The sequence below is a fragment of the Miscanthus floridulus genome, unplaced genomic scaffold (genome assembly GCF_019320115.1).
Source record: "Miscanthus floridulus cultivar M001 unplaced genomic scaffold, ASM1932011v1 os_2217_2, whole genome shotgun sequence".
Taxonomy (NCBI): domain Eukaryota; kingdom Viridiplantae; phylum Streptophyta; class Magnoliopsida; order Poales; family Poaceae; genus Miscanthus; species Miscanthus floridulus.
This window is the reverse complement of record NW_027098163.1, coordinates 56,046-81,114: the sequence shown is the minus strand read 5'-3', so window position 1 is coordinate 81,114 and position 25,069 is coordinate 56,046.

Here is a 25,069-nt window from a genome sequence, read left to right as displayed (position 1 = left end):
GATCACATGTCAGCGGTGCATGATATCTTTCATGTATCTCAATTAAAGAAGTGTCTTCAAGTACCTGACCAAGAGATCGACTTTGGTGATGTAGAACTAGAACCTGATTTGACTTATGCTGAGTACCCCATTAGAGCCTTAGATCAGAAAGATTGAGTCACTTGGAGACGTATGATCAAGTTCTACAAAGTACAATGGAATCAACACACTGAAGATGAAGCTACTTGGGAGTTCGAGGATTACTTAGAAGAGAACTTTTCTGACTTCTTCACTTCTATCTAGTTGCAATACCTTGTCTATATTATAACTTGTCTCGTTTGTTAACAGAATGGAAAACCCCTTCACTAGCCTTTTGAATAAAGTTATGATGTGTTAGCTTGACACATTTCCTTTTCCATTACTTAGCCTTAACTTTTAAATCTCGGGACAAGATTTCTTTAAGGGGGAAGGGTTGTAACACCTCTGGTGTTTTGACCTAGCACTAAAAATTAACATGTCATCATGTGCATTGCAAAGCATTCATATAGTATAAAGTTTTGAATGCATTCACTAAATAAGGTTTATTTTATAATGTTGTTATTTCATGTGATGTGTTTCAAAAACCCTAAATAAAGATCATGACCACAAGGGTCAAATTTCATGTTATCATGTGAGGTCATGTGTCATTTGACTCAAATAACCCTAATGGGCCATGTTACTGGTCAAAAATCAAAATTTAAGTAAAAGGAAGACAAATCAAATTTGAATTCAAATTCAATTTATAAAAGTCCTTTTTGCCCCTTTTTACTAATTCAAAATCCATGTGGAATTTGGGGTTGAGGCAAAAAGCAAAGTTGGAGATTATTTTATGTAGATCAACTTTGGTATTCAAAGTTTTTCAAGTTTACATATAAAATTTGGAGTAATTTGAAATTATTCAAATGCTCAAATGTACCCCAAATTCAAATTTCAAAATGGATGTAGAATTTGAAAATATTTCTAGAAGCAAAGTTGTAGAGTTTGAAAAATTGAACAACTTTCATTTTTGGAGATTTTCAACTTCTTTAGAAAATTTGTGAGTAATTTGAAAAATGGATGCAGTGGTAGTTCTGTAAATTTTTCAAAAATCTACCTCCACCTCTCTGCTTGCCGTCGGCGCCACGCGGAGATCACCGCCGATCGGGTTTCGCCGCTTTCACGTGCAGTGACACGCCAATACCTCCGTGGCGAGTTCGCCCGTGTGCTATCAACACCGCACGCCCTCCTTCTTGCTATAAATAGGAGCACGTCGTCGTCATTTCGGAGTTTTTCCGTCGACTGCTCGCCACCGGTGTCTTGCCCGCACTCACGCAATTCGTCCTCGCCGTAGTATCTAGGGCCAATTGCTTTGGCCAGAAGCTTCGCCTCGTCTTCCTGCTCCTCCCAAGCCTGATCGTGTCGCTCCTGGAAGTCCAGTGCCGCCGTGCGACTTCGTCTTCTTCGGAGTCGGCCGGAGCTCCGCCATCCTCGGTCTCACATGGTCCCGTCGATCCGGTACATCTCTGCCTTCACCAAGCCCACCGACGTGACTATGGTGAGCCACTGAACATGAAGTTCACTTTGCTTTTGACTCTACCACAGTCTTGCCGGGGTTATGCCATGAGCCGATGTGCTCGTGCCGCCATGGCTGGCGTGGGGTCTTCTCCGGTGTACCTTCAGTCTTCACCAAGTCAGTGAGGGCAGTGCCGTCATGACATGTTTGAGTCACTGACGGGTGGGGTCAGCCTATCAGTGCGAGTGAGGAAGAAGAACAGTGAAGATTTTTTATTTTCTGAATTTGTGAATAGTGCTGAAACTTTGGGAATTTGTAGAAAATTCATGATAGCTCCAAAAATTTTGAAATTTTGTGTGTAGCTTCTGTACATGTTCTAGTATGATTTAAAAATTTTAAAATTGAAATTTGAATAAATTTTTAATGTTCAAATATCCAGTCCATTAATTGAAAAATACAATTTCCATGATTTTTGTAGGTCACTGTATAATTCCAAAAATTATGAAATTTGTTTTGGTACACTAATTTGTCATGAGGAATCTTACATAAAATTTTGAGGTCATTTGGAACAAGTTCATTTTTGGGCTTAATTCCAAATTAATTCAAAAATAGATAAAGGACAAACCCTAAGTGTTTGAATAGTGTTAGATCTTGTTTTGGTCATGTTTTGTGACTAGTAGGGTTTCAAGATCCACTTGGTCATGTCACATGTGTGGTTCTTGATGGTAGGATTGCAAGTTGGTTTTGTTGGCTTGCAAATGTACCGTGAAATAAAATCCTTTGCGGGGTATTTTTACATTTCATGTACCGTGAAAGCATCATGTTTACATTATCATCATGTCAAAGCATATGTTATCATTTCATGTAGAACCCGAGAATGAAACGATTCTAGTTGAGCAAGTTCTGGAAGAATCCCCGGTTGTCACGGGATTCGATAATTGTGGTACTGATCCGGAACCAGAAATCGTCAATGAAGGCAAGCCCTGATTTATGCATTAAACCCTTACCTTGTTTACTTTGAAAAGTTTATCAACTATGTTACTTATTGCATTAAGTTAATTTATTCAAATGTTTCCTACTTGATGCATTGCCTACCTTGATAATTGTTTACCATCCTTGAAGATGATTTCTTTTACAAAGGCGTAGTATGCTTAGTATGCTTTATGGTAGGCTTTCAAAGTAAAAGTTTTGATACAATCAAAGATGGCATACTAGCCAAAGAAAGAAAGAAGGTAGAATGAACTAGAGACTAGTCGGATGACTTATCTTGAATGTTGGGTAATGTTGCCGACTATGTCGCTTAAAGGCCACTCATTGTGGATCTTCTGAACGAGACACTTTGTAGTACTAGTCACATACTCCGGTAAGCCTACTTCGGCTAATCCGATACTAAGACGAATGCCCACGCACTAGGAGTGGAGAGATGGCGGGAGTAGCGTGTACCCTCATGGCTGGAATGTGGCCGGATTTGAGGTGTGCTGTGCTCTCGGGTGGCGTGGAGACGGCTTAGTATAGGAGGATCCGGTAGCGAGGTTGATATATGCAATATTAAGTTCTACATATGTCGTATGATAAGGAATCCCTAGCTGGAACTTGAATCAATTCGAATTGCTGGTGCTCCGTGGATATGGAGACTCGATTCATTACAGAAGCAATGCAGGACTGGTGAATTACTAAAATATGAGAAAAGAATGGAGTGAGAAGGATTGGAATATGGAAAATGTACATTTAGTTGAGGTAATGAACTAAAGGAACTTAAGGGTAAAACTTGAAAATAGAATGGAGAATAGTAAGCTTTTGGCAAAGAACTTTTGAATCTTGCTACATCCTTACCTTGCCCCAAACCCTTGCATCTCTAAAGTCTTACATCCCGTTATGTCGGGTTAGTCTTGTTGAGTACCTTTGTACTCAGGGTTTGTTAACCCTTGTTGCAGGTGAGTCACATGCGCAGGCTTGTTTTGGTCCCTGCTGCATGTCGGTGTTTGAAGTCAACGATGATGAGGAGTAATGAATGGCCTTTGGACAAGGCACTAGTTTGTATGATAAATAAAGTTAATGTAATATTATCCCGCTACTATAGTTGTATGACACTTATGGTATTGTAAGTTTGAAAACAACTGGTTTGTAACGATGTTATCTTAAGACTTCTGCTATCTTTTACTTTGGTATATATGTTTGAATAAAACTGTTGTAATCTACAATGACTGTGATTGGGATCCTATTTGAAAAGAGAATCATGGATGATTCGGGTTTCCCGAGGACACCCGACAGACCTGTTGAGTTGTTGGGAACTCATGTACGCTATCCGAGGTCTGTTAAGACAACGATAGGTGCACGTGGGCCCGATTCCTTAGGAGGTTCTACCACAGTTAGCGAACCCTGTTCTTATTCAAAAAAAGAATAAAGAATGGAGAATGTGTGTTGATTACACTGATCTTAACAAACACTGCCCTAAAGACCCCTTCGATTTGTCTCGGATAGACGAGGTTGTAGACTCCACCGCCAGCTACGAACTGCTCTTCTTCCTTGACTGTTATTTTGGCTATCACCAGACATCCCTCAAGGAAGAAGATCAGATCAAGACATCGTTCATCACGCCCGTCGATGCATATTGCTACACCACCATGTCCTTCGGACTTAAGAACACTGAGGCAACTTATCAAAGGGCTATCTAGATGTGCCTCGATCAATAGATTAGCCGCAATGTCGAAGCATACATCGATGACATGGTCATCAAGTCTAAGACCGCCGATGATCTTATCGTTGACCTCGAAGAAATGTTCGCCAACCAAAAAAGGTACCGATGGAAGCTAAACCCTTCAAAGTGCATCTTTGGAGTTTCATCTGGTATACTCATGGGTTACATTGTAATCGCATGAGGCATAGAGCCCAATCCTAACAAGGTCTCCATCATCACCAATATGAAATGGCCAACATGCATCAAGGATATACATAAGCTCACAGACTGCATGGCTGCCTTAAGCCGCTTCATATCATGCCTCGGCGAAAAAGGGCTACCTTTCTTCAAACTCCTCAAGGCCATTGAGCGCTTTTCCTGGTTGGAGGAGGCAGACACAGCTTTCGAGCAGCTCAAGTTGTTCCTAACAAAGCCCTCGATTATGATGGCGCCATGGCCAGATGAAACTCTACTGATCTACATTGCCACTACTTCTCGTGTCGACAGTACAGCCATCGTGGTCGAACATGAGGAGGCTGGGCACGCCTATAAGGTGCAACATCCGATATACTTCATCAGTGAGGTCCTTAACGAGCCCAAAACTTGTTATCCTCAGGTCCAAAAGCTACTATACGCCATCCTGATTACATCGCACAAGCTCCGCCACTACTTTGAATATTATAAGATCATCGTGGCTACCGAGTTCCCTCTAGGGGGTATTCTCCACAACAAAGAGGCCAACGACCACATTATCAAGTGGGCAATTGAGCTCGGCACTTACTCCATTGAATTCAGAAACATGCCTACCATCAAGTCGTAGGCGCTCGCTAATTTCGTCGCTGAGTGGACCAAGATCCAAGAGCCCATCACCGGTACTTGCCCTGAGCACTGGGTGATGTACTTTGACGGTGCCCTCAACATCAATGGTGCTAGTGCGCGCATTCTATTCATTACGCCGACCAAAGATAAGCTCCGATATGTTTTCTGGATACACTTTTCACCCTCCAACAACGCCGCCGAATATGAAGCATGTCTCCATGGTCTCCGTATAGCCGTCGAGCTCAGCGTCAAATGCCTCATAGTGTACGGGGATTCCGTGCTGGTCATTAACCAGCTCAACAAAGACTAGTCTTGATCTAGTGAGAAGATGGACGCATATTGCGCTGAAATCAGGAAGCTTGAAGGAAAATTCTATGGCATTGAGTACCATCATGTAGTACGTGACCAAAATTAGCTCGCTGACCATTTATCCAAGTTGGGTTCTTCTCGCACCGTGATCCCGCTAGGGGTCTTCATTCAAGATCTCCTGGCACCATCCATTAAAGAAGATAAGGAAATTCAAGAAGTTCCCCCCGTCGAGCAACTAGAACTGACAGTACCTTCACCGGCCGCTGATTGGAGGGAACAATTCATCAAGTACCTTACTAGTGCTGAAGTACCCACCGATAAGACTGCAACTGAATGTCGAATTCGTCGAAGCAAGCACTATGTGCTGGTGGATGGCAACTTGATGAGGAAAAGTGCCAAGGAAGGGATACTGCAAAAATGAATCACCCAAGAAAACAGAGTGAAGCTACTTCTCAAAATTCACTCTGGTTCCTGTGGCAACCACGCTACCTCAAGAACACTAGTCGGTAAAGCTTTTCGAGTTGGTTTCTACTGGCCTATGGCCATCTCCGATGTAGAAGACCTCGTCCGATATTGTGAAGGATGTTAATTTTTTGCCAAGCAAATATTGTCGGCACAAGAGCTATAGACCATCCTAGCCTCCTAGCCCTTCGCATGTTGGGGACTGGATATGATTGGGCCTTTCAAGCCAGCACTAGGTGGTTTCCGGTATGTTTATGTTGCCATTGATAAGTTCTCCAAGTGGATCGAGTATAAACCGCTCATCTCGGCTACTGCAAAGAAAGCAGTAGAGCTCTTTGAAGATATCGTCCATAGATTCATCACCGACCTCAGAACTACATTTACTGGTCATCACTTTTCAGACTTCTGTGAAGACCGATGCATCTCTATCAAGTACGTCTCCATTGCCCATCCTAGAGCCAATGGCCAGGTCGAATAGGCAAACGACATGATCCTTGATGCTCTCAAAAAGAGGCTATATCAGAAAGAAGAAAAGCATCCGGGTAGATGGTTCAAGGAGCTACCAGTTGTAGTCTAGGGACTACGCACTCAAGCTAGTCAGTATCGGTGTGTCTCCATATTTCTTGGTCTATGGCTCAGAAGCCATACTACCAGCGGATATTGCCATCCGAGCACCTAGGGTGGAAAATTATGATGAAGAGCAAGCCGCAGCTGTTCGGACAGAGGACATTGACAGGGCCAAGGAAGAATGCCTCATCACTTGTGTCCACATAGCCAAGTATCTAGAAGGCTTGTGGAGGTACTACAACCGCAACATCAAAGGTCATTCATTTGCTATTGATGACCTCATTCTTCGTAGGAAACAAAAAACCAAAGGGATGCACAAGCTCTCCTCCCCTTGGAAAGGCCCCTACATCGTCAAAGAGGTAACCCGACTAGGGTCTAATCGCCTATGTGACTTAGACAGAATCGATGTTCCCAACTCTTGGCACATCGAGCACCTCATATGTTTCTATCCTTGAAACGCCCCAGATATGTACTCTCCACTTTATGATGAATAAAGTTTTAGTCTCCATAATTTGTCTCCATTTTTTTCTCCATTACAGTTTAAATCTCCACTTACGGTCGCCAAGCTCTATGCCACTCCATGACGAACTCCAAAATGAAATCACCATAACTACGCTGACTAGTTTTCTCCGAATTGCCAATGTATTTTGCCACAAGTTTCACCAAACCGCCAAACACGTTTTCTCTAAATCGCCGAGCATGTTTTCTCCAAACTGCCGAACATGTTTTCTCCAAATTGCCGCGCATGTTTTCTCCTAATCGCCAATGTATTTCACCATATTTCTCTCCAAAAACACTGAAGATTTTTCTGTAAATCTCCAAGATATTTCATCGATCAGCAAGCAGCATATGTTCAGTTCTGTTCTCTATGGAAACGACCCAGTCTCCGATCTCTCCCTACACGTGCTACAGGCTCCGCGCTCTATGTTATGGGTGGTCGGCTATGGTTCCTTGGTCATGCCTGTTCCTCCTACACGTGCATAGGTTCTGTGCTCGACGTTATGGACTATGGGCTAGCCAAGTCCGAGAACCTAGTAAAGAACTAACTGCTCGGACGCCACTTATACTACGTCTATTTCCAAGTTATTTCACCAGCCGCTGAGCAGCACAAGTTCTGCACTATGCTCTATGGAGAAGACCCAGTCTCTGATCTCTCCCTACACGCACTACGGGCTCCGCACTCTACGTTATGGGTAGTCGGCTATGGTTCCTTGGTCATGCCTGTTCCACCTACACGTCCACGGGCTCTATGCTCGACATTATGGACTATGGGCTGGCCAAGGCCATATGGCTTAGTAACGAACTAACCGCTTGGATGTTACTTATGTTACATATAATTTCATTAGGGCTATTACTACAATGATTTTTTGACACAAATACAGTCAAGCTGCATCACATGCACTTTATAACATTTATACACATACATAAATGTTTTTTGCGCTCTCGCACATCCTAACTACCTTCTAAAGATGTTATAGACAATACTCTCTAAGCAGATCATTGTGCTTCGCCATCACTGTCCGTCTCACCAAAGAAGTCTATATCGCCGGCCAGCTTCTTCGCTGCGTCCTCCACCTCATCCTCTAGCTACTGGGTTTCCACTTTGCTTAGTCCTTTGGCTAATCTGCCCCCTATCGCATGAAGGTCGATGGCTAGGTAGTGGGACAGAACCACCGCAAGGACATGAGTAGCGATGGTCACAATGGCGTCATGGTTGAAGATCTTGAAGTTCTCCCATGCTGCCTTGCACCTCTAAAAGATGGTGTCCGAACGTTGTCGCCTACCGTCGGGCTGAGGAGCTGGTTTTAGGTCAATGTAGTCGAGCACTAGTTTAATTACGATGACTATAGCACTGAAGTTATCCCTTTGGGTCCTAGCCTCCTACACCAGCACATCGAACTGTGCCTTGGCTTTATGACGGTAGCCTACAAGCGTCACAATGTTCCATCATACAAGGAAATTACTTCAACAGTAACTCCGACCAGGAGGTATTCACCTTTCAGCTCCTTGGCTAGCTTGTCTGCTCGTTCTAACACCTTTGCCTTCTCCTGACGGAGTTGTTCAATGCCCCGATGCAGTTGGCCAAGCTCCACATCTTGCTCTACAAGCACAACAGTTGTCACAAAAAATATGGTTGTTCAGCAATACAAAGTACATTCGCCGATATACCATACCTGCTTTTTGCTCGGATACACTTATGAGCTATTTGGATTTCTTTTCCAACTGCTCAAAGGTGCCCCTTAGTTGTTCAGAGACAGTGACCAGCTATTTGGATTTGCTCCATAGCTGCTCGGACGCAGCTGCCAGCTGCTCGGTTAGGACCACCCTCTGATATTCCAGGTCCCGCATGTTGGACTCTACAAGGTCTTGCTCGCACCGGGCCCACTAACTGTTTCTCTCCAAGAGGTTCATCGCCTAAAAGGTCCTAATGGCTAGAGGGGGGTGAATAGCCTAATAAAATTTATACAATAATACTTAACAAAATAGTTAGACAATTATGAGGCGAAGCAAGAGTTACGCTAGCCTACTCAAAATGCAAGTCACCTACCACAATTCTAGTTTAGATAGTGTTAATTCACACAAGAGCTATGACACTACCCTATGTTAGTGTGCTCTCAAAGGCTAACTAAAGAGCCACACCAACCAAGCAAGCAAGCTCTCACAACTAGCTACACTAAAGAGCTTGTCAACTAGTTTGCGGTAAAGTAAAGAGAGTGATCAAGAGGGTTATACCGCCGTATAGATAAAAGAACCAATCAATCACAAGGATGAACAACAATGAAGACCAATCACCTTGGAATCAATGATGAACACAATGATTTTTACCGAGGTTTACTTGCTTGCTGGCAAGCTAGTCCTCGTTGTGGCGATTCACTCACTTGGAGGTTCACACACTAATTGGCTTCACATGCCAAACCCTCAATAGGGTGCCGCACAACCAACACAAGATGAGGATCACACAAGCCACGAGCAATCCACTAGAGTACCTTTTGGCTCTCCACTGGGAAAAGGTCAAGAACCCCTCACAATCACCACGATCGGAGCCAGAGACAATCACCACCCTCCGTTCAATGATCCTCGCTGCTCCAAGCCATCTAGGTGGCGGCAACCACCAAGAGTAACAAGCAAAATCCATAGTAAAACACGAACACCAAGTGCCTCTAGATGCAAACACTCAAGCAATACACTTGGATTCACTCCCAATCTCACAAAGATGATGGATCAATGATGGAGATGAGTGGGAGGGCTTTGGCTAAGCTCACAAGGTTGCTATGTCAATGTAAATGGCCAAGAGAGAGAGCTTGAGCCAGCCATAGGGCTTAAATAGAAGCCCCCATGAAATAGAGCCGTTGTACCCCTTCACTGAGTACTGATCGGGGTGACTGGACGCTCCGGTCCTACTGACCGGACGCTGCTCCTCAGCATTCGGTCACCCGATGGTGGCCACATGTCTCCTACATTCAACAGTGATCGTTTGATCTCAACGGTCGAAATGTTGACCGGACGCTCCAACAGAGCTGATCGGACGCTGGACCCTCAGCGTCCGATCGTTTACAGTAAGGGTCCAAAACGTGTTTTTGTCGATCGGACGCGTCTGGTCATGCTTGACCGGACCCTGCCAGCATCCGGTCACACTGTGACTTCTTACAGTGCTAACCGACAACACGATCGGACGTAGCCCATCAGCGTCCGGTCACTGAGCGACCCAGCGTCCGATCTTTTAACCGACGCCAGCATCTTTGTGACCAACTCCATTTCACCTCTAACTTCTTCACCCTTGCTCAAATGTGCCAACCACCAAGTGTATCACCTTGCGCACATGTGTTAGCATATTTTTCACAAACATTTTCAAGGGAGTTAGTTCTCCACTAGATCCTAAATGCATATGCAATGAGTTAGAGCATCTAGTGGCACTTTGACAACCGCATTCCGATATGAGTTTCACCCCTCTTAATAGTACGGCTATCAATCCTAAATATGATCACACTCTCTAAGTGTCTTGATCACCAAAACAAAATAGCTCCTATGGTTTATACCTTTGCCTTGAGCTTTTTGTTTTTCTCTTTCTTCTTTCCAAGTCCAAGCACTTGATCACCACCATAGCATCATCTTCATCATGCTATGATCTTTGTTTGCTTTGCAACTTGGAGTGTGCTACCTATATCATGATTACTTGATAAACTAGGTTAGCACTTAGGGTTTCATCAATTCACCAAAACCAAACTAGAGCTTTCAATCTCCTCCTTTTTGGTAATTAATGACAACCCTTATACAAAGATATGAATTAAAATTCAATTGAATCCATGTTGCTTGTCCAAGCACCAAATGGTAGCAATTGCTCCCCCTACATATGTGCTAAGAGTTTGGATTGTAGCTTGCACATATGCTTAGATAGGAAATATAGGAGTCAATGTCTACCACATGATGCTAAGGTATAAAAGATGGACCTTTGAAGCATGATACCAATTGGAGTGCACCATTATACCTTCCTTAGCACCATGATTAGCTTGATACCACTTGGAAACAACACTTTGAAAATGAAATCACTATATAACCTATGCATGCTAGTTTTTCATTTCATCATTCAATCCTATAACTATCATACACCACACAAGCATGGATATCGAAATTTAAAACTTGTGCTATGCAAGCAAAACATATGAAATGCACAATACAAGTTCATGAGCTTTCTCCCCCTACTTGTGTGCTCAAAATTTTAGTTGATCCCTTTCCTTTGTCATATCTCTCCCCCTATGTCATATATCAAGATATCTTTATGTCTCTCTCCCTTTATGATATTTCTCCCCTTTTTCACTATTTTTTACTACTATCTTTGTTTCTCTCCCCCTTTGTCATCAATGACCATAAAGGTTCAAAATATAGATAGTATTACATGTAGGGTTGAGATTATCAATGTCAATTAATGGGGTGAGGATTAAAGTTCCAAATTTGGTTCAAACTAGAATATATGCCAAAGATATTTAACTCGGTTTGATCCAAGGATAAGCTTCTTCACACCTCCAAATAAGGGTTATCTTGTACCATGTTGAGTTAAACACTTATAGCTCATTTTCTAGATTAAACACTAGGTTTACAAGCCCACAAACATGTCATATGCTACCACTAGATCAAGTCAAGCATAGAAGCAATAGTGATACCATATAAACATCAAATTAATTTGATTTTCATGAATGAGCCTAATAAAGTAGAACCACTTGAAAGGTCCTAATAAAATTGAAAATGTGACTAGATGCACTAATCATGTCCTTAGCAAAGATGTATGTCATGCCAATCAACTTTTACCTTGGATTGCTTGAAGGAGAGGCATATCATATAAGTGAGGGGTGCATCAACACATATTTGAGAAATTCAATACGTTCAACTCATTCCTTAGCTTGCAAAACCTTTTCTCATCCAATGGCTTGGTGAATATATCGGCAAGTTGATCTTCGGTGCCTACACTCTCAATGTAAATGTCCCCTTTTTGTTGGTGATCTCTTATGAAATGGTGTCGGACATCAATGTGCTTTGTTCTTGCATATTGAACCAGATTGTTGGTCAACTTGATTGCACTCTCATTGTCACATAGCAATGGCACTTTCTTGAACTTGATTCCAAAGTCACTCAAAGTGGCCTTCATCCAAAGTATTTGTGCACAACAACTACCGGAGGATATGTATTTGGCTTTGGCAGTTGATAATGCAGTACTATTTTGCTTCTTTGATGACCATGAAACAAGTGATCTTCCCAACAATTGACATGTGCCTGAGGTGCTCTTCCTTTCAACTTTGCATCCCGCATAATACGAGTCGGAGTAACCAACTAGCTCAAACTTTGCTCCTTTGGGATACCACAAACCAACATTTGGTGTATGCTTTAAGTACCTCAATATTCTCTTTGTAGCCTTCAAATGACTTTCTCTTGGTGAGAATTGAAATCTTGCACACATGCATACACTAAACATGACATCCGGCCTTGATGCGGTCACATAGAGTAGGCTTCCAATCATAGATCGATAAAACTTTTGATCCACCATATTTTCACTTGCATCACTATCCAAGTTCCCATTTATTTCCATTGGTGTGCTAATGACTTTGCTATCACTCATGCCAAACTTCTTGACCATGTCCTTGATGTACTTGTCTTGACTTACAAATGTACCATTCTTCAATTACTTGATTTGAAGACCAAGGAAGTAACTCAACTCTCCAATCATGGACATCTCAAACTCATTAGCCATCATCTTTCCAAATTCATTACAAAAGTCTTGATTGGTTGATCCAAATATGATATCATCAACATAGATTTGTAATACAAATAGATCTTTTTCAATCTTCTTGATGAAAACAGTGGTGTCAACCTTGCCCATTGTGAACCCTTTAGAGAGTCGGAAATCCCTCAATCTCTCATACCATGCTCTAGGTGCTTGCTTTAAGCCATACAATGCTTTCCTCAACTTGTACACATGGTTGGGCTTCTTGTCATCTTCAAAACTGGGAGGTTGCTCAACATATACTTCTTTATTGATGTAGCCATTGAGAAATACACTCTTAATATCTATTTGATAGAGCTTGATGTTGTGGACACAAGCATAGGCTAGCAAGATTCTTATTGCTTCCAATCTAGCAACCAGGGCATATGTTTCTCCAAAGTCAAGACCTTCAACTTGTGTATAGCCTTGTGCTACTAATCTTGCTTTGTTCCTTACTACTATCCCATCTTGATCTTGCCTGTTTCTAAAGACCCATTTGGTTCTAATCACATTGTGTCCCTTTGGTCTCTCTACTAATTCCCATACTTGATTTCTTGTGAAGTTATTCAATTCTTCATGCATAGCATTCACCCAATCAACATCATTTAATGCTTCATCTTTCTTCTTTGGTTCAATGGATGACACAAATGAGAAGTGTTCACAAAATGATGCCAATCTTGATCTAGTTTGCGCACCTCTTGAAATATCACCAATGATAGTGTCCAATGGATGATCTCTTGAAATATTGGTTAGTTGGAGGATTGGAACTTGATTGCTTGCACTTGCTTGATCATTGGGTTGAGATGATGTACTAGTCACTTGATCCTGTTCATTATCATCAGGGCCACTTGCATTAACTTGATTTGTATCATCTTGCACATTTGAGTTGGAGAGCACTTGTACTTGATCATCTTCATCATCATTCACTTGCTTAGGCCTCAATTCACCAATATCCATGTTCTTCATTGCATTTGAAAGTTGAATGCCTCTAACATCTTCCAAGTTCTCATTCTCTACTTGTGAACCCTTGGTTTCATCAAATTCTACATCATGAACTTCCTCAAGAATACCACTATCCAAATTCCAAACTCTATATGCTTTGCTTGTAGTGGAATAACCAAGTAGGAATCCTTCATCACATTTCTTATCAAACTTGCCCAATCTTGTGCCTTTCTTCAAGATATAACATTTGCAACCAAAGACCCAAAAATATGCAATGTTGGGCTTTCTACCATTCAAGAGCTCATATGGTGTCTTCTCTTTCAATCAGTGATAATAGAGGCGGTTGCTACAATAGCAAGCCGTGTTGATAGCTTCAGCCCAAAAAGATTGACTCACATTGTACTCACTAAGCATAGACCTTGCTATATCAATGAGTGTTCTATTCTTTCTCTCAATAAGGCCATTTGATTGAGATGTGTACTTGGTCGAGAATTGATGTCTAATTCCAAATTCATCACATAACTCATCAATTCTAGTGTTCTTGAACTCACTACCATTATCACTTCTAACTCTCTTGATGGTTGTTTCAAACTCATTGTGAATGCCCTTGACAAATGATTTGAATGTTGCAAATACATCACTTTTGTCCACTAGAAAGAATACCCATGTGTATCTTGTGTAGTCATCCACTATTACAAAGCCATATTTGTTACCACCAATGCTAATGTATTGTGTTGGTCCAAACAAGTCCATGTGCAATAACTCAAATGCTTTACTAGTGCTCATCATGCTTTTCTTAGGATGGGTGTTTCCAACTTGTTTGCCGGCTTGACAAGAGCTACAAAGTTTATCCTTCTCAAACACAACATCTTTCAAGCATCTAACCAAGTCATGCTTAACCAATCTATTCAATTGTTTCATTCCAACATGACCAAGCCTTCTATGTCATAACCAACCCATGCTAGACTTAGTGAACAAGCATGTAGATAATCTAGCTTCACTAGCATTAAAATCAACCAAGTACAGATTCTCATATCAAAAGCCTTTGAAGATCAAGTTAGAGCCATCTACACTTATGATCTCTACATCATCTACCCCAAATATACATTTGAATCCAAGATCACACAATTGAGCCACGGATAGCAAGTTAAAATTTAAGCTCTCTACTAGCAACACATTAGATATGCTCATGTCATTGGATATTGCAATCTTACCAAGCCCTTTGACCTTGCCTTTGCCGTTATCACCAAATGTGATACTATCATAACCATCATTGCCATTGGTGTTGATTGAGTTGAACATTCTTACATCACTGGTCATGTGTTGAGTGCACCCACTATCAAGAACCCAATACCTTCCTCTGGCTTTGTAATTGACCTACAAAAGAAGATCAATTCTTTTTAGGTACCCAAACTTGCTTGGGTCCTTGAAGGTTAGTCACTAAGCTCTTTGGTACCCAAATGACTTTCTTTTTTGAGCCCATCCATGGTTTACCAATGAACTTAGCCTTCACACCATTTGTGCCCTTAGTAAGCATATAGCATGAATCAAGCTTAATGAAGGATACATTAGCATTTTTGCTCTTGTTTTTGCATTCTTGCTCTTTGTGACCCACTTGCTTGCAACTAGTGCAAAACCGACCGTTATTTTTCATAAAACTAGTCTTATGAGGAGCAAAGGCCACTTTGCCTTTCTTGGGGGTATAGCCCAATCCCTCTTTGTAGAGAGAAGCTCTTTGGCTATCCAAACACATAAGCAAGCGGTCCTCACCACCATAAGCTTTAGCTAAGGTGTGAGTGAGCTTATTGACCTCCTTCTTGAGGTTCTCATTCTCAACCACTTGTGAGGTGTCACAAGTGAGACCATCACTACTAGATGAGGAGGAAGTGAAAGTACTACAAGAAGGGTTAGTAGGAGCAACAATGATAGGCATAGATAGTGATTCGTCAATTATATCACAAGTTAAACCTATATTGCAAGTTTCAACATGCTTCTTTTTATTTTGCTCTTTAAGCGAAGAAGAATGAGCTTTTTCAAGCTTTTTGTGAGCTTTGCCAAGCTTATCATGGGCTTCCTCTAGCTTCTCATGAGTTGCTTTGAGCTCATCAAGGGCTTGCTTAAGGACTTTTACCTCCTTATTCAAGCTCTTGCATTCCCTTCTCTTAATGTCAAAGTGTTCTTTAGCATCTTCTAGCATGTCAAATAATTTGTCCTTAGTAGGTTCATCATCATCACTATCACTATCATTTTCATTTTCATGTTCATTATCATCAACATGTTCTTCATCACTTTCATCATCACAAGATTGTACCTTAGTGGCCTTAGCCATGAAGCATGATGAAGATTCGAAGAGAGAAGGCTTCTCATTGATAGCAATGCTTGCAAGAACCTTCTTCTTAGTGGTCTTGTTATCATCACTATCATCATCATCATCACTTGATGAAGCATCACTATCCCAAGTGACTACATATGAACCACCCTTCTTCTTCTTGAATGCCATCTTGTCCTTCTTCTCTTTCTTTTCCTTCTTGTCCTTCTTCTTGTTCTTCTTATTGTCATCATCATTGTCGCTATTGTATAGGCATTGAGCAACAAGATGATCTTTGCTTTCACACTTGAAGCACCTTCTTGACTCTTCTTTGTTCTTGAATGAAGATTTCTTTCTTCTTGCATGGTAGCCCTTCTTCACCATGAATTTGCCAAATCTTTTGACAAAGAGAGCCATCTTCTCATCATCATCATCATCATCCCAAGATTCATCTTCTTCACTTGATGTCTCTTGCTTAGCTTTGCCCTTTGATGATGTAGCTTTGAATGCCATGCTCTTCTTCTTGTCATCCTTCTTGTCATCTTTCTTCTCCTTCTTTTTTTTCCTTCTCATCATCATCTCTATAAGTGTCATTGGTCATGATATCTCCCAAGATTTGGTTTGGTGTCATTGTGTTCAAACCGGTCATCACTAGTAAGGTGACCAACATGCCAAATCTTGCGGGCAAACATCTCAAGAACTTATTGGAGAAGTCCTTGTCCTCTATCTTTTCACCAAGTGCTTTGAGATCATTGACAATCACTTCCATCCGATGGAACATGTCCGGCACACTCTCATCTTCCTTCATCTTGAAACATGCAAACTTCTCTTTGAGAATATATGCCTTTGCACCCTTTATGGCTTGAGTACCCTTAAATGGTTCTTCCAATTTCTTCCAAGCTTCATGAGCCATCTCAATATTCTTGATTTGCTCAAATGTTCTCACATCAATTGCATCATGAATGGTACTTAGAGCAATGTCATTATTTTGTAGAAGCACTTCTTCAGCCACGATGGGATTTTCCAGATCATCAATCTCAATTTTGGTTTCTACCACCTTCCACACCTTTCTATTGATTGACTTGATATGTGTGGTCATCTTTGTCTTCCAATAAGAATAATTTGAGCCATCAAATTGAGGTGGCTTCTTGGTGTTGTTGATTTGAGCCATTTTAACACTGAAGGTTGTTAAGCCTCAAATAACGGTGACCTCAGCTTTGATACCACTTGAAAGGTCCTAATGGCTAGAGGGGGGTGAATAGCCTAATAAAATTTCTACAACAACAATTAACAAAATAGTTAGACAATTATGAGGCGAAGCAAGAGTTGTGCTAGCCTACTCAAAATGCAAGCCACCTACCACAATTCTAGTTTAGATAGTGTTGATTCACACAAGAGCTATGACACTACCCTATGTTAGTGTGCTCTCAAAGGCTAACTAAAGAGACACACCAACCAACCAAGCAAGCTCTCACAACTAGCTACACTAAAGAGCTTGTCAACTAGTTTGTGGTAAAGTAAAGAGAGTGATCAAGAGGGTTATACCACCATGTAGATGAAAGAACCAATCAATCACAAGGATGAATAACAATGAAGACCAATCACCTCAGAATCAATGATGAACACAATGATTTTTACCGAGGTTCACTTGCTTGCCGGCAAGCTAGTCCTTGTTGTGGCGATTCACTCACTTGGAGGTTCACGCGCTAATTGGCTTCACATGCCAAACCCTCAATAGGGTGCCACACAACCAACACAAGATGAGGATCACACAAGCCACGAGCAATCCACTAGAGTACCTTTTGGCTCTCCACCGAGGAAAGATCAAGAACCCCTCACAATCACCACAATTGGAGCCGAAGACAATCACCACCCTCCGCTCAACGATCCTCACTGCTCCAAGCCATCTAGGTGGTGGCAACCACCAAGAGTAACAAGCGAAATTCACAGCGAAACACAAACACCAAGTGCCTCTAGATGCAAACACTCAAGCAATACACTTGGATTCACTCTCAATCTCACAAAGATGATGGATCAATGATGGAGATGAGTGGGAGGGCTTTGGCTAAGCTCACAAGGTTGCTATGTCAATGTAAATGGCCAAGAGAGAGAGCTTGAGCTGGCCATAGGGCTTAAATAGAAGCCCCCATGAAATAGAGCCGTTGTACCCCTTCACTGAGTACTGATCGGGGTGACTGGACGCTCCGGTCCTACTGACCGGATGCTGCTCCTCAGCGTTTGGTCACCCGATGGTGGCCACATGTCTCCTACGTTCAATAGTGATCGTTTGATCTCAATGGTCGAAATGTTGACCGGACGCTCCAACAGAGCTGATCGGACGCTGGACCCTCAGCGTCCGATCGTTTACAGTAAGGGTCCAAAACGTGTTTTTGTCGATCGGACGTGTCTAGTCATGCTTGACCGGACCCTGCCAGCGTCCGGTCACACTGTGACTTCTTATAGTGCTGACCGACAACACGATCGGACGTAGCCCATCAGTGTCCGGTCAGTGAGCGACCCAGCGTCCGGTCTTTTAACCGACGCCAGCATCTTTGTGACCAACTCTATTTCACCTCTAACTTCCTCACCCTTGCTCAAATGTGCCAACCACCAAGTGTATCACCTTGCGCACATGTGTTAGCATATTTTTCACAAACATTTTCAAGGGAGTTAGTTCTCCACTAGATCCTAAATGCATATGCAATGAGTTAGAGCATCTAGTGGCACTTTGACAACCGCATTCCGATATGAGTTTCACCCCTCTTAATAGTATGGCTATCAATCCTAAATGTGATCACACTCTCTAAGTGTCTTGATCACCAAAACAAAATAGCTCCTATGGTTTATACCTTTGCCTTGAGCTTTTTGTTTTTCTCTTTCTTCTTTCCAAGTCCAAGCACTTGATCATCACCATGGCATCATCTTCATCATGCTATGATCTTTGTTTGCTTCGCAACTTGGAGTGTGCTACCTATATCATGATTACTTGATAAACTAGGTTAGCACTTAGGGTTTCATCAATTCACCAAAACCAAACTAGAGCTTTCATCGCCTCCCTGAGTTTCTCGTTCTCCTTAGCGAGGGGTTCCATCCTCTTTATCAGCTGGTGTCGTTGCTCGGTAGTCCGAGTTATCCCCTACAAATGTACAATGCTAATGATGAACTCCGGTCTCCAACAACATAGTTGTGCATTCCAAAGATTAGTATTGACCTTGATTTGTTTCATTACTCTAGAGATGGTGGATTTTAGTCCCTTCATCTCCCTGGTGGTGTCTTCCTCCTTGATAACCACCACCTCGTCGCCATGCTTGTGAAGGATTCAGACGGATTGGAGTGGAGGTTCAGCATGCTCGATCCCTTCCACCTCATCCTCTTCCATCGTAGCTTGAGGAACCATTGGGGGGTTCTGTGCCAGGACAGTGGGTCCGACCATCCCCGGCGATGCCTCAGGGGGTGCCATTTGCTCCTCGGCTGCCACCGGCTTCGTTGCCCCAGACTCCGACGCATCACTAGTAACTCTAGCTTCTGCTCCTAAAGACCTGACGGTTCCACCATTGCCTTGGGTATAGTCACTGACTCGTTTGTTGCTGGCACCAATTGTTCGCCGCCTCCAAGTTCACCAGCGGCAGCGGTTGACTCCTCCACCGGCATTGTTTTCCACCCCAGGATCAGCCCTCGTCTGTTTGATAGTCCAGACTGGTGGGGTCAGATCCTCCGTATGCTTTGCACTGCATCAGATCGGCTCGTTAGTCGCTAGAAAAATTAAGAAACTATAGCAAAGTAACTCCAAGACAAGGGTACTTACGGTTTGGTCTGTCGGTTCAACTTCTTAAACCGGTGGTGCCTGCCCGAGCCCCTAGGCGCAACTGTGGGGTTGACTCCTATGCTTTGGGGGGGAGGTCCTACCTCCTCCATAATTGATCTCTGCTCTACATGCCACTCCGAGTTTACCTCTGCCTGTTGCTTAGGGACTCCCGTCGTATGTTGTGCGGGGGCTTCCCTCACCCGCTGCTCGGGGACTTCCCTCGTTTGCTGCTCGGGGACTTCTTTGCCTCCCCTTGATTGATCCTCTATGTGTGTGCTATGTGGAGGCTCCTTCGTGCTCGATGGAGGAGCCATCGAAACTTCGTCGTCATCAGACCAATCGAACAGCGCGGTCCTTCACATTCGAGTGGTCTACTCATCATCAAGTGAGATGTCACCTAGTTTGAGGGGAGCAGTAGCCGCCGTCTTCCTTTTATTCTGGGCTAGCTCGTTTGTCGCTACCCTCTTCCCCTGGGTTTTCTCTGATACCAGGGGGAGGACTCTCTGTTCGACCAGCATCCATACCTCTAGCTTCCGAAGAAACGCTGATGGAACTTTCTTCAGGTTGAGCCGATGGTCGTGCATCTACTGCTGGTGGCCAATCACCTCTTGGCACACTAGAAAAGTACACCGCCCTATCCTATGAGTGGATTTTCGCATAACTAAATCAGTCCACTGCTCAGCAATGACAAAGGATAAATAGCATCAGGAATACACAACTGATATATTTACCTGAGAAGGCAGATTTTTGCAATTAAAGGGTTTCATATACCCTGACATGTTGAATGAGGCAAATGGAGCGAATAGCTCTGTAGACCACTCTTCAACAACGTCCCTCGACAGCATCTCTGGCCTCTCCTACGGTCTCCCCCTTGAACTCGAAGGCTAGGTGAGCCCTCTCCTTATAGGGCTGCACACGGCGTACTATAAAGCTTGCTGCTACCAATCTGTTGTTGGTCCTCACGCTCTTTATTAAGGCAAGGAGCTCCCTCGCTTGCTCCATGTCAGCGTAGCTCGACATCTCCGACCAGCTCCTCTGGCTCTTCGAGATGTGGTCAGCATCGCAGTAGATGGCTGGGTGGCTCTATTTCATGTAGAACCACCTGGTGTTCCACCCCTTCACTAATGTGTTCAGCGGCACAGTAAGGTACTCGCTCGCCATCCCATCATGCAGCTGAAGGTACACCCCATCGACCACCTTGGAACCACTGTCGCCTCTCTTCTTCAGCTAGAACAGGTGACAGAAGAGGTTGAAGTGGGGTAGGATTTTGAGATATGCCTCATAGAAATGGATGAAGATTCAGATGTGCAAAATAGTATTAGGATGGAGGTTGCATAGACTAACCACCTAGAGCTCCAACAGATCCCTCAGGAATGAATGAATAAGAAATCCTAACCCGTGCCAGAAATAATCCTCGAATACCACCACTTCATCGGTATGAGGTGTTGGGAATGGCTCACCAAGGGCCGGCCGCCATCTAGCAGTAGCGCGGTCAGGAAGAATGCTAGCCTCCACCAATCTACTAAGCTCCGCCTCTCCCATTCGTGACGACACCCACTCTTCATCACGCTGGGCACCGCCGCTCGCCTTCTTGGGGTTTGTTTTCTTTGATTTGGTAGCTCCCTTCTTCGACGCCATCTCTCAGATGTGATTAGGGTTTGGTGGCGGAAGCAAATGTGGATGCGAATCTAGAAGCGTGAGGACTGAGGATGAAGACAGAATGGCAAAGTGGCAAAGGTGGGAACACAGGATGCGGCGGCAGAGTTATAAAGCACTTTTCCCACCCTTTCACATTCGAGGGTTTTTGGGGAACCATTCCCACAATTTGTGCCCCTCCACATCCTTCGACATGGCTAAATGGACTGTAACCTGGGGTTTCACATAACCGCAGCCCATGTCGCTCATTTATCGCCGCCGTTGGTTATCACTCACCGAATAATCGCTGACTTCTCTGCCATTTATTGGGGCTTAGTAATAGTTACTGTATAGCCATTACTCTAGTTTTTTCTCCATGGTTAGGTTTTTTCTAGATAACTCCGTTAACGGCTCGGTGACTGGCCGCCTGCTCGGCTGGTCTTTTTACTATTTTTCTGACTTTGACCCTGCTACAAGATTCATTCTTCATCTTCTAGCAGGCTCGGGGACTAAGTGGGCACACTTCACCTTGTGATGAATGTGCTCTTTCTCATTTCGGGGCTACGCCTGGGGACTGGCTTCCTGCTCAGCTGGTCTTTCACTATTCTTCTACTTTGGACCCTGGCACCATATGACTGCGTCATCTACTATCAGACTCAGGGACTAAGTGGGCACACTTCACCTCACGGTGAATGTGCTTGCTTCATTTAGGAAGACTCCACGCCTCATGAAGCCGAAGAAGACTATCTCCTTTTCTCATGATCGGACTCTAAGTGGGCACACTTGGTCTACTACAAAGAAATTTTTGATTCTGAACTTGAGCTCCTTACACCCTTATGGCAAGCCATGCTTGGGTTATGCTGCTTGGCTACGGTTCATGCTGCTTGGTGATAGTACATGCTGCTCGGCAACTGCTCACAACTGCTCAGCAACTCATCATGGTGTTTGGACCTTGAGTTTGGTTGCTCGGCTTCGTTCGCACCTGCTCGGATAAACTCAAGATGGTGTTGCACAACAGGTACAAGGCGCTCGAGGACTAGCTATGGGGGGCATGACCCCGGTTACCCATGGCAGACCACATGGGTTGTGCCCCTAGGGGTGGCCTAGCCCACAAGACGAAGCCTTACGGGGCACGACTCTGCTCGGCGCCTCCCGCAAGACATCTAGAAGATATTCTGAAGATACTATGAGATCTATTAGGATATGTATGATTCCAAGATTCCTATAATCAGTTATTACTTTTCGGTTATCTCTCAGATCTAACTGACTTGTAACTCTACTCCCCAGACTATATAAAGCGGGCAAGGACCCACTCCAAACTCACGCAATATCATACGATAGCTAATACAAATCAACAAACCACTAGAGTAGGATATTACGTCATACTGATGGCCTGAACCTATCTAACTCGTGTGTCTCTGTTGCCTTCTTATTCTTGATTTCACGCTCCTCTGCCGATCAATCCACCTTCATGGGATACCCCTTGGAGGACTGTCGATGATATTCTATCGACATTGCCACTATGGTCGAAAGCCCCCACCTCAATGAGCTCTCCGATCAAATGTGTGCTCCATGTTGGGCTGCCACACCATATTTGCTTCGCTCTCATGCATGAGGTGGTCGATAGAATGATGCGGGATGATGGCATGCACCCCAACTACCACAGCTCTCGAGCGTTGGTCCTCAAGTGCTGCTAGGAGGGGTGGTTTCAAGAGGTCGATACCCTCCTCAGCCGAGTCATAGTGCCACAACATCTTCCTAGCCATGGATGGTTGGTGGCCAAGCTCAAGATGTGCCCGCTCAACAACCTCGTGGACACCATCTGGAGCACGCTCATGGCTAGGCTCTGCAAGCGTAGCGAGCACCTACAAACCCATGTGCCCACATGCAGGTAGATGCTACCTTGACTTCATTAGACACTAAGCACTCAGGGGAAAACACTAACCTTGACTTCATTGAACGCCATCATGCATTGGTGTCCTTAGGAGGCGTTCAATGAAGGCTATTGTGCGCCGCCAAGGCAAAGGTCCTAGAGTGGTAGATTCAAGTGCTCATCCACAACCTTCCTTGGTGGCATGCCCCACTGCTGTGGTAGAACCGCCTAATCTAATGCCTCCTAGGAGTTCTTGTCTTCCATTAGACACTAAGCACTCAGGGGAAAACACTAAATTACTCGGTTCCATCGGGCACACCCCAAGGGAGAACCCGAAAATCCACATTTTTGCCATCAGGATCACAAATGAGAGAATAAAGCTTACATCATTCTTAACCATTTCTTACATCACTTTTAATACAACATCAGAGTATAATATTTATTACTATAACAACAGAATGTACTCATATTATCAGAGTTATGAACAATTTAATTTAACAGCGGAATATAAATATGTGATCAGAATTACAGTGGAAATAATTATCTATTCATGGCATGATGAAGCATTGATATGTAAACTATAACAACAGATTATACAACTTTCATTTATAAAAACATTTGGTGAGAGTTATAAATAAAAACTATGATCGCAGCGTAAAGGAAATCCTCTCTAAGTCCACCAGGAGGAATCCACACCCATGGTCAGCTTTAGCATCCACCTGTCACCTACAACAGGGGGAATAAAACCCTGAGTACTCAATTGTACTCAGCAAGACTTACCCGATAGGAGGAAAGAAAAGACTCCAAGGATATGCAAGGCTATCTAGCTTGTGGGTTTATTGCATTTGCAGTAAGCATTATTAAGCGTGTGTCCTTATATTCGATTTTTATTAATAGCTGCATTGGTTCATTAACTGACCATTCTATGTAAGCACTTGTGCTACTTTCAAGCAGGTGGTAAGCAATCAGATTTCCTTTTCTATTCCATCTTTCATCTTTCAGTTCTTACTACGATTCTAGAGTTAAGACAAGTCATACTGACTCGGTGGCAATTCGTGAACCAATGTCTTCAGCTGGGTAGCCCGAAAACACACACCCCACTTATACCCCGGGCACAAGTAGGACTAACCCATCACCCTCTTGTCCTGGGGTCCTAGGTTCCCATCCAAACTAGGGCCCCAAGCCTCCGCCCCTGAGTCCCAGACTCAGGGCGGTGCAAGGACCTCCTCCGCCAAAATAAAACCCTAACAGTCGGTCCGGAAGGAGCCAGAACCCACGACAAGAGAGCAACAAGTCTTCCAAGCACCCATACACAAGTATATGCTCAGGATAATAAATCTGTGACTTGTCTAGCGTCTTATGCAATGACCGGTCCTTAACCGACACAGACAGGAAAAGCAGTGTAACCAAGCCATGCCCCGCGTCCACGGTGACACAAACTCTTACACCCACCAATACCCAAACCATATCCCTGCCCGGTCACTATTTTTCTTTCCACCATTTATATTTTCCAAGTGATAATAATACAATAATATATTTCCTATCTCTCGTGAGTGACAGGCAATCACTCGACTTCTACCGGAGTCCTATAGCATAGCATTCTACATGATCATGTCATACTAGTAAGACTCATGGGATATATATATATATATATATATATATATATATATATATATATATATATATATATATATATATATGCAAGTGTGTTTCATTTAACTCCTTAAAACTTAATGCACAAATATAATTTAAACTATAGAAAAGTAGGGGTTATGCACCGGGGCTTGCCTAGTTAAGATATATATTAAAGAGTTAGTATTTGCATCGTCAAATCATCCACCATCAACTGGATAGAAAGCCTATTGCATCATCTTCTGGAGAGAATACCATCTTTGGATTTCCAATCATC